The sequence below is a fragment of the Callithrix jacchus genome, chromosome 4 (genome assembly GCF_049354715.1).
Source record: "Callithrix jacchus isolate 240 chromosome 4, calJac240_pri, whole genome shotgun sequence".
Lineage (NCBI taxonomy): Eukaryota > Metazoa > Chordata > Mammalia > Primates > Cebidae > Callithrix > Callithrix jacchus.
Window position 1 is genome coordinate 118,502,307 of NC_133505.1, and position 16,148 is coordinate 118,518,454.

Here is a 16,148-nt window from a genome sequence, read left to right on the forward strand (position 1 = left end):
TGGCCACCAGGCTCCCATGAGTCACTCTCATGTGGCTTGAAAGTTAGGGATCTTGAGAACAGAAATAATTTTCAAGCTATAACTTATACATAGGGAGAATGTTAGTCAACTATAAAAATGAATATTTTTTGGCTGGGCGAGGTGTAATCCCAGCACTTTGAGGGGCTGAGGCGGGTGGATCACCTGAGGTCAAAAGTTTGAGACCAGCCTGACCAACATGGAGAAACCCCATCTCTACTAAAAATAAAAAAAAGATAGCCGAGAGCAGTGGCACATGCCTGTAATCCCAGCTACTTGGGAGGCTGAGGCAGGAGAATCACTTGAACTGGGGAGATAGAGGTTGCAGTGAGCCGAGATTACACCATTGCACTCCAGCCTGGGCAACAAGGGTGAAACTCCATCTCAAACAAACAAACAAACAAATAAATAATTTTTTAAAAATTTCCTAATTGAATACCCTTTATTTCTTTTTCTTGCCTGATTGCTCTGGCTAGAACTTCCAATACTATATTGAATAGGAGTGGTGAGAGAGGGCATCCTTGTCTAGTGCCTGATTTCAAAGGGAATGCTTCCAGGTTTTGCCCGTTTAATATGATATTGGCTGTAGGTTTATCATAAATAGCTTTTATTATTTTATGATACATTCCGTCGATACCTAGTTTATTCAGAGTTTTTAGTATGAAGTGCTGTTGAATTTTGTCAAAGGCCATTCCTGCATTTATTGAGATAATCATGTGGTTTTTGTCTTTGGCTCCATTTATGTGATGGATTATGTTTATGGACTTGCATATGTTAAAATTTTTTATTTTGCCATTGGATGCATTTTACCCAAAGTGAGCTAAGCAAGATAACAAGAGGAACACTTCATTTTGTGGCTCTCTGAGGAACTACAAGACTGATTTAATGAACTTAGAACCTATCAAGAATGAAAGCAAGAACCTGGTGCATTTTGTTTTCAATACTCTACTGTCATAAACCTACTCACTGTATAGCTGAGATATAGCAAATAAAGTATTCTCATAAAGATTTGACTACATTTTAGTATATTTTTTCTTTTTTGAAATTTGTTAATTTCTAGTTGATTTGAACTAACTCAAGGAAATTCATGCTGATTTATGACTTTGAGAAAGCGCAATTTCTAGATGAACATGAGCTTGTGTTAGCAGATTAAAAAAAAAAGAGATTGTAATCAAAACCAAACTACTTTAGATAATCTCAGATGGGGATCTAATGTCATAACTACAAAATAGATCCAACACATAGTTTTCAACATAACCAAAGGGAAGAGACGACCAAAAATGTGATAAGAAAAAAATAACAGAATGCTTATTTCCACTGAACACTGATATACTGCATGTCCAAAAATACAGGGCACGAGAAAAATGTGCTTCATCTGCCAAAGTAACCACAAATACTGTTTGAAACCAGGAAGAGCCTGGCCCTTTAATAAAAACCTGGAGGTTTTGAGCACCTTTCGAAGAGTATTATCTTCTTTGGATAATGTACTTAAAGGTGATTACTCTGGCCTTCCACAGACATCAGCTTCATCTCCTTTTTTTTTTTTTTTTTTGAGATGGAGTCTCACTGTGTCACCTAGGCTGGAGTGCAGTGTTGTGATCTTGGCTCACTCTAACCTCCGCCTCCTGGGTTCAAGCAATTCTCTGCCTCAGCTTCCCGAGTATCTGGGATTGTAGGTGCCTGCTACCATGCCCAGCTAATTTTTGTATTTTAAGTAGAGATAGGGTGTCACCATCTTGGCCAGGCTGGTCTTGAACTCCTGACCTCATGATCCATCCACTTCAGTCTCCTAGAGCGCTGGGATTACAGGTATGAGCTACCACGCACGGCCTAGCTTTATCATAAGTACAGTATTGTTCTCACCATACTGAGGATCCTCCTGACATCAAAGACCAGGGTGAGAATGAGGCATGATAGTCCCTACCATTTTGAAAATGGAGCATGGAATGGGCAGGGTTAGAACTGTCCTGTCTCTCAAAAACCTTCCTATTTTGCAGACCATGTGGGACTGCCCCAATTCCCTGAAATACAGTTTTTTCCTTGTTCTCTATTAGGTTCAGGGCACATCTCAGCAGATGCTGTTCACAGCAAAGTCCCTGGATTATACCATAAAGTTGCATAGTTCCATTGGGAATGGCAGATTTTCTTGAGAAACAGGTATGATGTATTTTTTTGTTCTTAGAAGACTAGGGTGAATTGGATGTGATATTAACAGTAAAAAAAATTCTACATATAAAAATGGAACTCCTGAAATTCAGAATTGTCATAAAGCAGGTTGAGAAGATCACAGAGGGGTACAAGTGCCAGAGTGGACCACTTTGGTGCTACCACCATTTCATTTTCTTCATTAATTTCTCATGTTTCAATTGTTTTGCTACATGATAGGGAAGTTTCTTAAAGTCATGTGGCAACCTGGCTGATGACTGTGTACAGGAGGAATACCAGACATGATGTGGTCTAGGAATTTTAAAAATTAATTCTCCAACTTTTAAAACAAAAATGTTATTGTTCAATTTTGAAATAGATCTTTCTTTCTTCCTTTTAAGATCAAGGATGTTTGGTTTATTTTTATGTGACCCTAGAAAACTCTAGCCAGAAATTCTGAAATCTTATGGCACTTGAATGCTTACTTTCTAAGTATAGGTGCTGAAAGCATGGTTTAAGGGGTTGACAGCCATATGGGGCAAAAAATGCTTGAAATGAAAGAAAAGGGATACATGATTTGGTTATAAATTAAATTCAAAATTGACATAAATATAATGACTGAAGGTGAAGAGAACCTTTAATGTTTCAGTAATTACTTAGTTCTAAGACACAGATGGCTACATAAGTTACAAGATGAAGGCGAACATGGATATCTTCTTGTCTAATCCAGCTCACTTAATGTCTCAACACCCCTGTGATGGTGACTGTGCTCTGCGATGCAGTAGGGAAAGACGACTGCCCCCACAGAGCCAGGAAACCTGGTTGTGGTTCCAGTTCTAGAAATCCTGTATGGGAACTTGGGGAAATGACTCAATTTCTGGCTCTAGTTTCTTCCTCTTCAATGACATTAGCAGCGTGATGATTTCTAGGCTCTTCCCATTCTAACAGTCTCTATGAAACCTCAGCTCTCTCAACAATGCTCCATGCTAGGAAATTTGGGGCTTATCATTGAACATTAACATGCTTTCATAAATTAGAGGAATACCCACCAGCCTGCCTGGTAAAATGATTGTGAAGACTAAAGGTAGAAATATGTAGCAAAACACTTGTAAATCATGAAAGGTAAATAAGTATTAACACTATTTTTTACCTGATGCAGTAGTCATTGGAAATTCCAATATTTGGCAGTTGTGTATAACACTTGTTCAATATCAACAGCTTTTTAAAAGCTGAACTCTTCAAGCTATGGGTAAAAAGAGGTATAAGAGACTTTTGTAATTCATTAGAACATCAGTTCTTCCTGGGTATACTGCAGATATTTTATAAAGCAAATTTGAAAACCTGTAGTTTGCCTTCATGACACTATGAAATGCTTAGGTTGCCGCTGTTTTAATTCACATGAAAACCACAATTTTTCATGCCTATTTTATTGATTTTTATAGACAAAATGTTCATCATGGAAGTACTTTGCCCTTTGGAGATCACTGGGAACAGCTTCTGGACCACAAAGGGGGTAAAATACTGCATCAAGGAAGGAGAAAGTACGACTTGAGAGCTATCTTTTTAGCTCAGGGTGCAGGTAAGAAACTGGTTTATGTTTCAGAATAAGATGACGTGTATTGTGATGGAATAATTGGTTTAGAAGAATAAAAATTGAACAGACATTTGGTCATTTCTAGGAAGATCAAAACATAGTGCTTATCTGGTCTACCCACCACTATCCTATCCTCTCTCAGAAGTTCCTTTGTTGTCCTCAGTACTCCCAGGTAATGACCGAGACAAAAGTGGAATTTCCTAATTTCCTTGCAAAGGGCCAAAAATATCATCAGACAAGGAACAGGAAGCATAAAAATATCTCTCAGGAGAGCACCGATTGTTTAAAGATTTCTAGCTTATGTTTGGAGCTATTACAGGGGTGCTCTGAACATCAGCTGCTCAATGCAACCAGTGACATGTACTGGCCTGAGGCAGGCGTGTGTGCAGCTGGGAAACTGCCTAGGAGGCACTGATTTGAATAAGATTTTGAGTAACATTTTGGAGACTTGTCTAGATTTAGAATATCAACTTGGGAGGCTCCAGCATAGTGGTTCTCAAATGTTTTAGAGCAGAGAAGTCCTTTTCAAAAAACCAGTAAAATTTCACATGAAATTTATCTATAAAACAAATAAAAAAGAAGCTGCTTTGATTGAAGGAGGTAGGGAGCCACCTCTGGCTGCTCAGGAGGCCTTGTACCCTCAGGCATTTCCATGGAGCCTCAGTCTAAACGCCACTGATTTAGTAGGTTTTATGTTAAAAGGTCTCTGCAGAGACTTCTCTCCCATGATTTAATATGTTTCTACAAACATCAGCAGGACCTTTAACTTCTCCCTCATCCTTACTCTTCAAACATATGACAAACCATCTTGATAGAACCTTGGCTATGATCCCAGCAACTGTTCTCTGTTCCAGACCACAGCCAGCATCCAAATCCAGGCCTCCTTAGGGTCTCCTGGACGGTTACCAATGCACGACATAGGTTACCCTGATTCCAGGCTCTCTGCCGCCTATTGCCAAATCTAGCCAGGAGCCTGTTTCCAGATGAATGTTGACAAATCACAATTCTCACTGTGTTTCTCTTTCTTCTGCTCTGAAACCTTTGATGGCTCCCTGTTGTTCAGCCCAACCAACTGGGGCTACTTCCTTTCCTAGAAGAAACCCTGTGTCTTTGTTTTTATTTACTCATCCTGTCCCCTCAGCTTGTATTCTTTTCCACAATCTGAAAGATTCAACTCAAATGCCATCTTGCCCTTGAAGTCACCTGGGAATGTTCCACTGGGAGTGAATGTTCCTTCTAAATCCTCCAAGAGTTTTTGTAACATAAGAAATGAGCTGTATTGCATTATTAGTGTACTTGTTTCATCTCCGTGTTTTATTAGTCTTTGTAGGATACATGGCACTTGCTAAGGTAGTGGGCACCTTTCTGCTAAAAAAAACAGAAAAGATATTGATATGGATCAGTCAAGTGTCTCTGGACATCTGAGGAATACAATGTGGCAGTACAGAACCTGACAAACGGTTTTTCATATTTCAAAATATTGAATTAAATGTTTGCCAGGTGCTGTGGCTCATGCCTATAATCTCAACACTTTGGGAGGCCGAGTCAGGTGGATCACTTGAGGTCAGGAGTTCGAGACCAGCCTTGCCAACATGGTGAAACCCTGCCTCTACTAAAAATACAAAAATTAGCCAGGCGTGGTGGGAACCTATAATCCTAGCTACTTGGGAGGCTGAGGCAGGAGAATCGCTTGAACTTGGGAGGCAGAGGTTACAGTGAGCTGAGATCACCATACCATTGCCCTTCAGCCTGGGTGACATAGTGAGACTTTGTCTAAAAAAAAATAGAAAATAAAATAAAAGTAATGGTGACATTTATTAAAAATGTACAATTAAAATCAAATGCTAAATTTGGCTTTTGCTTAAAGTCAAAACAGGGCAATTACATTTATTATCTTATTTTCTTAGAAGCTCTCTTTTGTGGTTATAAATTCCTTTGCCTCATTAAGAAATGAGTTACTACTTAATACCTTTCACTTGGTAGCTGTGATGAACTGAATTGTGTCCCCTCAAAATTCATGTTGAAACCTAATCTCCAATGTGTTTGTATTTGTATTTGGAGATAGTGCCTATAAAGAGGTAATAAATAAAGGTAATAAAGATTAAATGGGCTGGGCACAGTGGCTCATACCTGTAATCCCACCACTTTGAGAGGCTGAGGTGAGTAGATCACTTGAGGTAAGGAGTTTGAGACCAGCCTGGCCAACATGGTGAAACCCTATCTCTACTAAAAATACAAAAATTAGCTGGGTGTGGTGGCAGCCACCTGTAGTCCCAGCTACTTGGGAGGCTGAGGTACGAAAATCGCTTGAACCCAGGAGGCAGAGGTTGCAGCGAGCCGAGATCACGCCACTGCATTCCAGCCCAGGCAACAGAGCAAGACTCCGTCTCAAAAAAGAGAGAGAGAGAAAAGATTAAACAACATTTTAGAAGGAACACGTGAATCTTATAAAACTTATATTTTTATAAGATGAGGAAGCGATACCAGAGACCTCTCTCCCTCTGCAATACACATAAGAAAGGCCATGTGAGGACACAGTGAGAACGTGGCCATCTACAAATCATGAAGGGAGCCCTCACCTGAAACCGACCTTGACAGCACCTTGCTCTCGGACTTTTAGCCTCCAGAACTGTAAGAAAATAAATTTCTATTGCTTATGCCATCCAGTCTGGAGTACTTTGTTATGGCAGACCCTGCAGACTAATACAGAAGATAAAACATTTTAAAACATGAGGTTAGAGGAGGAGGAGAAATAGTAAAGAGATCCCTGTGCATGAAAATTTGGGAGAACATTATTCTCACACATTCCCCCATTCAGGTTACAATGCACTTCACAAGTGACTACTGCTTCAGTTCTTCTCTTAGTTCAGAAGGGCTGAAGACTGAGTCTGTTCTGAACAAATCACTGGTGCCTTGAATGGGACCTTTCAGCGCTATACCCTTATTCCTTTGGCGCTGAATGAATAACTCACTTATTTCAGACAAATTCTTTTATATAGTTCTTAAAGGAGTTATCAGCCTATATTTCTTATAAATCTGACTTTTGAATCCTTTTTATTGTTAAATTTCCTCTCCTTTTCTATGGTCATTTGTAGAGAAATATTTTAAAAGGTAAACTGTTTTTAAACCTTCGTTAGTTTTCCCGATTGACATAACTGTCTGATCAATTTCCCATGAGATCACGTTTTTCTGTTTAATTGTTTTATTTTTAATCTTTTTATTATTTTTAAAATTTTGTGGGTAAATAATAGTTGTACGTATTTATGGGGCACGTGAGATGTTTTGATACAGGCATGCAATGGGAAATCAGCACACCATAGAGAATGGGATATCCATCCCCTCAAGCATTTATCCTTTGAGTTACAAACAGTCCAATTATATTAAGTTATTTTAAAATGTACTATTAAGTTATTATTGGCTATAGTCATCCCATTGTGCTATCAAATATTAGGTCTTACTCCTTCTTTCTTTTTTTTCTGTGCCCATTAGCAATTCCCACCTCTCCACCAACCCCCTACTATGCTTCTCAGCTCCTGGTAAGCATCCTTCTATTCTCTATGTCCATCAGTTCAATTGACTTGATTTTTAGATCCCACAATTAAGTGAGAACATGTGACATTTGTCTTTCTGTGCCTGGCTTATTTAACTTAACATAATGATCTCCAGTTCCATCCATGTTTTTGCAAATGGCTGCATCTCATTCTTTTTAAGGCTGACTAGTACTCTATTGTGTATATGTACCACATTTTTTAAATCCATTCATCTGTTGATGGACACTTAGGTTGCTTCCAAATCTTTGCTATTGTAAACAGTGCTGCAACAAATATGGGAGTGCAGATATCTCTTCTATATACTGATTTCTTTCTTTCAGGTATATACCCAGCAGTGGAATTGCTGGATCACATTGCAGCTCAATTTTTAGGTTTTTTTTTTTTTTTTTGAACTGAGGTCATGTTTTTATGACCAGGTCAGCTCCTTCCATATCCTTTTCAATATATTTTTTTTGAGATGAAGTCTTGTTCTGTCACTAGGCTGGAGTGCAGTAGCACAATCTCGGCTCACTGTAACCTCCCGGGTTCAACCAATTCTCCTGCCTCAGCCTCCTGAGTAGCTGGTACTATGGGCCCATGCCACCACACCCACCTAATTTTTGTATTTTTAGTAGGGACGGGATTTCACCCTGTTGGCCAGGAGGGTCTGGTCTGGATCTCTTGACCTCGTGATCCTCCTGCCTCAGCCTCCCAAAGTGCTGAATTATAGGCATGAGCCACCATGCCTGGCCTCAAGATCTTTTAAGTTATAGGTCCACAGAGTAGACTCATCACTCCACTGAAAAACCAGTGCTCAGCATAGCTGGAGTTACAAAATATACACACATTCAGAAGTTTCACCCACTTTCATTCCTCTTATGTTTAAGGAAAGAACTCCCTACTGTTACTGAGATGATGCTTAGTTTACTCTATAACTTAAAAACCAGGCCAAAGACTAAACATACCACTAATTTAAATGTTCTTTACAGACTTGTCAACTGCTAAGACTACTGTGGTAGTAAGGATAACCTTTGTTAGCTGGGGTATTGCTAAGGCACCCTGAGACTTAGACACAGATGTTAGAGGGTCATTATAATGTGAAGGTTACAGGCTTCGGGTCAGATTTCCTAGCTATGACTGTGACCTATTTAACTGCTATCTGGCTTATTTTTGTCATCAGTAAAATGGAGTTAATATTAATGCCTTCCTCTTGAGGTTGTTATGAGGAATAACTGAATTCATAGTACACATAAGTGCTTAGAACAGTAGTTGCAACGCAGCAAGTACTAATCAAGTGCTTAGTAATTAAAGGTAAAAGGCTGCATCAAGAACACCTGGAGCCTGCTAGGAGAATGGGGACATCTGCTCTGATACAGAAGGAGACACAGACCTGACTCAAAAGCACTTTCCTGCAGATTTCAATCCCTCTAGAAAAGGACCAGCTGGAGGAATAGCAATTGGCAATTTTCATTTTGGGGAACTAGGTCTCTCCCCTGTCTCTTATCTTTTTAGTCTGGATGCAGACTGCACTCCTCACTCCCTGAAGAGACATTCTGAATCAGAATGACTCCCTTGTTACCAAGAAAAACATCACAATCCCACTATTTCCTGAGAAGTGTGAGCAACATCCTATTTTTGAGCAGATTCCCCAAGCAAATTCTTCCTCTGCCTCTGCTCTACTTTCTTCAAGGACACAGAGTCTTCAGTGTTTTGCTATCTGGGCTATGGGTGCGGAGAAGACTTAGGTGGGTGTAGAAAATCTGCCGTGTCATTTCATGTCTCTTCTCAAAAAATACATTCGGAGCACCCAGTATGTATGTGCCATGGTTTCAGGAAGTGACTTGACTTTATCAGCTTCCTTCAGATGCCTCAAAGCAAACTCTGCTTTGAGGCTTGTGTTTTATTCTGAAATACGTTTTTTCAGGTAGCACGCCCCTTACTAGATTTAGCCATAATTTATGTTTTTTTGGGTCTCCCTCCATAACTGTCTCAAAAACTTTTTGACATTTTCTGTATTCTCAATTTTCTGTAATTCCATTCAAAATTCAAGCCCACCTGTATTTGAGAGCCTAACATTTCTCATATTTTAATGTGCAGATGAACAGCCTGGGGACATGGTGAAAATGCAGCTTCTGATTCTGGGGTGGAACCTGAGATTCTGCATCTCTAACACATTCCCAGGTGATGCTAATGCTGCAGTCTTTGGACTACACTTTCAGTAGCAATGCTTTGGATCCCTCTGCCCCATAAGCCAGCAACAATCAGGGCATTTAGACACCAGAGCACATCCCCTCACATACCAAGTCTGCCTTCTAGACAGTTCGTTGAACATACTTGCTTCTAAATGCTGTATTCTGCCCAATCTAGAGCAGGATTCTTCTTTACATTGTCATTAAGATTTAGCGGACAGCTGTACTATGTATAATATAATGTGAGTATTTCCTGTTGATGTTTATAATGATTGATAATCTGTCACTGGCTTTCCCTTTCTTTCTCATTGAGTAAAAACGCCTTCTCATCTCTGGACTCTCTGCCACTTGGCACTGAACTGTTATGTGTTGACCTGAGTCGCTGCTCAGTAGGTCTCCAGTCCCTGATCTCTTCCATTGTATACTTTTCTGTCTCTCTGGATTGGGGACAGGTTTAGGATCATTCTGGAGGGTCCAGATAGAGTAGGGAGAGCACCCTTGGACCTTGGCATGGGAAATCCATGAATATTTATTGTCTACACTGAGACACGCTTAGGGGAGAGGCTCATATCTGTGGCTCTGTTGGTAACCTGTGCTGGGGCTATACCCCAGCCCCACATCTGAAGTTGTTAGGAACCACCCCTCCACACCTGCTTCCACAAACTAGGACCCCATGTTTTCTTCAGGCTCTGGACTCTTAAAGTCTTGGGGTTCTAACTGGGGCAACAGCTATGACAGTGTGATTCAGTATCTTAAGGCAGGTTCCCTTCAACTGGCATAAATTTTTATCTATTTATTAGACAATTATAGAATTTTGTTACTAGACGTAATCATTTTTAATTTTTTTAGTATAGAAACTGAGGCCTCAGCAGGTAGAGGGATTGACCAGGTTTCTTTACCTGGCAAGGGTGATCTGGTTGTTAGTGATGAAGCCAAGAATCAGAATAGTTAGTTACAGACTCATAGTCTAGCTCTACTCAGCTCTATGAGAATCTCCTACTGATGACTCAACTTAAGGATAAATAGAAATAATAAAGAGTAAAAGAATAATAATATATTAGCAGCAGATATCTTTTGTAAGATATCTAGATGTGCTCAGGTAATAATCAGTAGTTCCAAAGCTAGGATGAAGCTGGATGTGGTGGGTCACGCCTGTAATTTCAGCACTTTGGAGGCCCAGGTGGGTGGACTGCCTGAGGTCAGGAATTTCAGATCAGCCTGACCAACATGGTGAAACCCTGCCTTTACTAAAAATACAAAAATTAGCTGGACATGGTGGTGGGTACCTGTAATCCCAGCTATTCAGGAGGCTGAGGAAGGAAAATCACTTGAACCTGGGAGGAGGGTTACAGTGAGCCAACATCATGCCACTGCACTCTAGCCTGGGCAACTGAGCCAGACTCCGTTCAAAAAAAAAAAAAAAAAAAAAAAAGCCAGGATGATTTAGTCCATTAAAACAATTGGAAAGTACATAAGGCAAAAAGTCAGAAGACACAGTTCTTTGTGAGCTACGAATTCAGCAGGACTGGTTCAGGATGACAGGTCACAAAGACCCGGCTGACAAAACAGCATGCAGTGAAGAAGCCAGCCAAACCCTGCCAAAACCAAGATGGTACTAAAAGACACATCTGGTCTTCCTTACTGCTCATTATATGCTAATTATAATAAATTAGCATACCAAAAGAAACTCCCGCCAGCGCGGTGACAGTTTACAAATGCCATGAAACGTCTGCAAGTTACCCTATAAGGTCTGAAAGGGGGAGAAACTCAGGGTTCCGAGAATTCCCCATCCTTTTCCTGGAAAACTCAAATAATCCATCCCTTGTCTAGCATATGATCAAAAAATAACCATAAAAATAACCAACCAGCAGCCCTCAGGACTGCTTATCTATAGAGTAGGCACCTCTTTATTCCTTTATTTTCATAATGAACTTGCTTTCACTTTACTCTGTCGGCTGACTCTTGAATTCCACCCTGTGTGAAGCCAAGAACCCACGTGCCTCCCAGGCTGAACTCCAATTTTGGGGTTCATCCCATGATGATTGTACTACTGCTAATGGGCTTTGTGTCCCTGGGTCAAGCACCCCCACCTCCCCTCTCTTCTCAGTTTAGGTTTCTCATCTACAAAATGAGAGAGTTGAATTTCTAAACTTCCTTTCTAAATCTGACGTTCTATGATTCCTGTGATTTCATGGCTCATGTTGCAAGGTATGATAGATTTATGTATCCAGTAATAACCAACCACCCACTGACTCTACATTCAAAGAGATCTCCTTTATGCTGAATTTTGTGCTGCAGGAGAGGCATCAGGTCTCTTATGGATGGAATTTCAGGGTGTCTGTTGGCATTAACGATGGCAGACAACAATATAAATGAGGCAATTATTCATGTACTACAATGAAACTGCAGTCCATCTTCAGATATTCAGACTGTTTAATCTCCAAAGAGCAGGCATTTAGCACCTCATCTGTGACCTGTGGGTTGACAGAACCACCTAGGACTCAGGACAGATCAGCAGGAAAAGAGGTAACACTTAGGTAACACCTTTAGCTTGTCAAATTGTATCACTGTTCATTAAAGGGAAGCACACACATGTAACCATGAATCTTGAAAGGCACCTTGGACTACCTCTGCTGTGGAAGAAGAGGCTTGCCAGGGTTATCAGCCCCAGACCCTGAATTTGTGCTGGGGCTCTATGCTGTGATTCTAGAGGGTTCTATAGCCCTAGCATCCCAGAGGCTGAGGCTCACTAGACATTTCTCTTCCCTTCTGCTGGTGCCTATGTCATGTGCTTCTTAGGATTGACATTTGGTTTTCTAGTGCTGCTTAGTTCAGTGTGCCATGTTGCAATTCACTTTGCACATAGACAACAGTATTCCATGTAATAGTCATGTGTGTGAGGCAAGTTTTAGTGATGGTACCTTTGATCCCTAGAGTCCTTGATTTCCTTTGAAGCAATCATGCCACTCCAAAATGACATAATTTGAAAATAAATATTAACATGCAAAGTCTGCATCATGCTTAGGGGCCCTTTTAATCATAGAGTACAGCTTGGATTACTGGTCTAGTCTGCAAAAGACTTGTACTAATGCAGCTGTTAAGGTTACAGGATTTCTCTAACTCACTAGTTCTCACGAAGCAAAAAATGTGTAAATTTCACTCCATTTAGGTAAACACAGATCTCTAGCCTTCACCAAAATGCAACATAAAAACTAAGAAAGTCCTGGGAATGAAAAGAAGGTCATTTTGCATATTACTTAAATTATATCCACCCATCTCTCCTCCCATTTTTAACAGAATTTGTTTATATATTTTTTTTATTTATGGGGAAGATTTGGGCTGAATATGGAAATTTTCTCACTATCGTTCAGCTTCAGACTGTTTTTTCCCCCAGGTTCTCATGATAAAAAGACTCAGATTCAGGGCCGAACTGCTGGCAGCTGAATTTCATTAAGGCTTTGATGGGAAACTTAAGCTGGAATTACAAACATCTGTGGTTAAACTTCCCTTTAGTAAACCATTTCCCAGAATTTAACTTTTACCATACCAAGAGCAGAAAAGAAAAACAGTTGAAAAAAGAATGCCGCTCTTTTGCAAATATGAGTAGGTATTTAAATATTCTTCTATATGGTCACTTTACATCAATAGACTAGATTTACTTATTTTAGAAAATAAATGATCGGAAATGCTAAGGTTCAGAACACAAAGCATATGCTAGCAATCTGGTTTTAATGGCTGTTAACCAATCAAAGCTCTCAAAATTATGTCTGGCCATCATTATATTTATATGGTTACTATAAGCCAGAAAAAATCCATAATAGGGGAGTGTTTTTGGCATTTTTATTTCAAGAAACTGTGAAAAGTCAGATTTAAAAATTTAATTATTAGGGGAGAAAAGGTATTGTCCTTGTCATATCAAAGCTGTTGGGTTTTCTCTTTCTTTTTTGATGGGGGATGGAGTCTTGCTCTGTAACCCAGGCTGGAGTGCAGTGGCATGATCTCTGCTCACTGCAACTTCCACCTCCTGGATTCAAGCAATTCTCTGCCTCAGCCTCCCAAGTAGCTGGGATTACAGGCACCTGCCATCGTACCCAGCTAATTTTTTTTGTATTTTTAGTAGAGATGGGGTTTCACCATTTTTGTCAGGCTGGTCTTGAACTCCTGACCTTGTGATCTATCTGCCTCGGCCTCCCAAAGTGCTGGGATTACAGGCATGAGCCACTGTGCCTGGCTGCTGTTGGTTTTTTTCTTTAGATTTTTTAGTGATTTAGAAAAGCTCATTTATTTCTCTTAACTGCTCAGATCCTCCTATTGCTGGGGAAAGGCTGTTTAAAGAATCATCAAAGACACAATGATTATAAAAACTAAAGGACAGCCTCCTCCAATGTTGGATAATCAGCAAATTTTAAGCAAAAGTTAAAAGTACTCAAATTTATGGAATAAGAAAGATTTTTATAACAAAATACTTTAAACCAGATAGTAGAAAACTTTACCTGAAGATAGACAGAAGCAGAGAGTGGAAAAATGAGGGAGAAGGGAAAGAGACCGAGAGAAACGAGAGCTGACTTTGTGGTAGGCAGCTTACATATATTATTTCATTTAAATTTCACAACAATTTTGCAAGCAAGTGTATTTCTATTTATTTTATAATCAAAGGAACTAAGTATCTAAAAGATGGTCAAATTTGCCCAAAGTCAAACAGCTAGAAAGTTGTGGAGCTGGATTCATACCATATCTGTCTGGTTGTAAGCCCATATTTTGCCTGTAATGAAAGCTGAACTTCAAAATATTGTAAAGCAGAGGCTGCAAATAAATTATCCTTGAGCTGAATCTGGCCCTCAGATGTACTAAGCCTACAAGGAATTAAAAAAATATTTGAGTCAGCAATTTCACTTATGAATCCAAATTCTGTCTTCCTTTGAAAAAGACAAAACAAAACAAAATAAAACCAGAAGATCTGGCAGTGCTGAGAGGTGGCTCCCACTCTGGAAGAGGCATTCTCTCTTCTCCCATTATTGAGGCCCACCACTTACAGGATGTGTTTCTTTACTGAGCTAGATTCACTCAATTCTTTTTTACCTGGCCCCTATCAGATGCTGAGTTTTAAAACGTTCTCTGTACCATATGATCCAGCAAATTCCACTTCTAGGTATATGCCCAAGAAAACCGGAAAGCAAGAACTCAAGCAGATGCTTGTACAGCAATATTCGTAGCAGCATTATTCACAGTAGCAACCCAAATGCCCATCAACAAATGAATGGACAAAATATAGCATACATATAAACAGAATATTATTCAATTTTAAAAAGGAATGCAATTCTGACACATATTACAACAAGGATGAGCCTCAAAGACAGTATGCTAAATGAAATAAGCCAGGCATGAAAGGGTAAGTATTGCATGATTATGTATATGGAGTACTTAGAGTAGTTAAATTCATAAAGACAGGGTAGAATGGTGGTTGTCAGGGGCCGGGGGAAGGAGTTAATCAGAAGTTATTGTTTAATGGGTTTCAGTTTGGGAAAATGAAAAAGTTCTGAAATGGATGGTGGTGATGGTTTTATAACAACGTTAATGTAGTCAATGCCACTGAACCGTGTCTTTAAAAATAGTTCAAATGACGGAGTTTCTGTTATATTTATTTTATCACATTAAAAGAAAAAACTTCCTCTGGTTAAATTAGAGAACTCTTGAACACCAGGGAATAGAATTCTTTATTTTTTAGTAATTTTATAATAGGTCTATCATATTCAATACCGTTTTGAATATCCTACTTATTAATATAAATCAAGGACTTTTAAGATAGACCATAGCATCATGTGGAGGACACACACTAGAATGTGATTATAAAGGGAAAATATGATAAGAAGACTCTATAGTTGGAAAAAAGAGCTCTATCAGGGAGACTCACTAGTATACAGAACAGCATTTGGAAATTTGGTTAAGATACTTACCACCTTTAAACTTCAGTGAACTCATCTGTAAAATGGGTCTAATTTTTACTAGTATTAAATAAGATAATACATGAAGGTTGACAGGACATAGTAGAAGTTAACAAGTGTTAGTTTTTTTCTTTCTTGAGTATTTTTAAAAAGTAGTTATTAGACTTGATGGGGAAGAGAAGTTATCTCAACGTTTTGCAACTTATGCTACTCATCTAACAAGCACTGCAAAAATGATCTCTAAATTGCATTATATATTTCTTCATTTTAAGAAATTCCCCAAACTTTGACTAGAAGTATTCCTATATACACTTCTGTTTACCTAATCACCTCTTTCAAGCTACTTTTGCACAGTTGAACTGCTTTTATAAACTCCTTCCTAGCTGTGCAACTTACAAGTAGGGGCCTGGGCAAATGCTCTGTGCCTTGGTTTCTATGTGTATCAGATGAGATAATAATGATACAGTCACATTGATTTGTCATGAAAGTTACTAGAAATAACTCATGAAAAGTGTTCAGATCAGTATCTGGTATGCAGTAAGTAGTGACGAGTGTCAGCTATGAGCCATATTATTATTGCTATTACCACCACCGGTATATTCCAGTTCTTCTAAAATAAGGTTTTTGAAGCCCATTTTGGTATTTGGCAAGTAAGTTCTGGGCCCTACTAGTCTAGCTCAGAAATAATAGTTTTCTCACATTACTTCCATGGCATTTGCCTTGTAGCCAT

General features: G+C 39.2%; 1 protein-coding gene and 1 long non-coding RNA gene across 8 annotated transcripts in view; one reads left to right on the plus strand and one right to left on the minus strand.

The window, feature by feature from the left end:
* Positions 1–16,148, minus strand: part of LAMA4 (laminin subunit alpha 4) — a 209,616-nt gene that overhangs the window by 141,072 nt on the left and 52,396 nt on the right. The window lies entirely within an intron of this gene.
* Positions 3,427–16,148, plus strand: part of LOC144582195 (uncharacterized) — a 73,914-nt gene continuing 61,192 nt past the window's right edge. The window contains exons 1-2 of the long non-coding RNA XR_013534489.1: positions 3,427–3,467; positions 3,606–3,742. This is a non-coding gene — a long non-coding RNA (uncharacterized LOC144582195). The remainder of the gene's footprint in view (positions 3,468–3,605; positions 3,743–16,148) is intronic.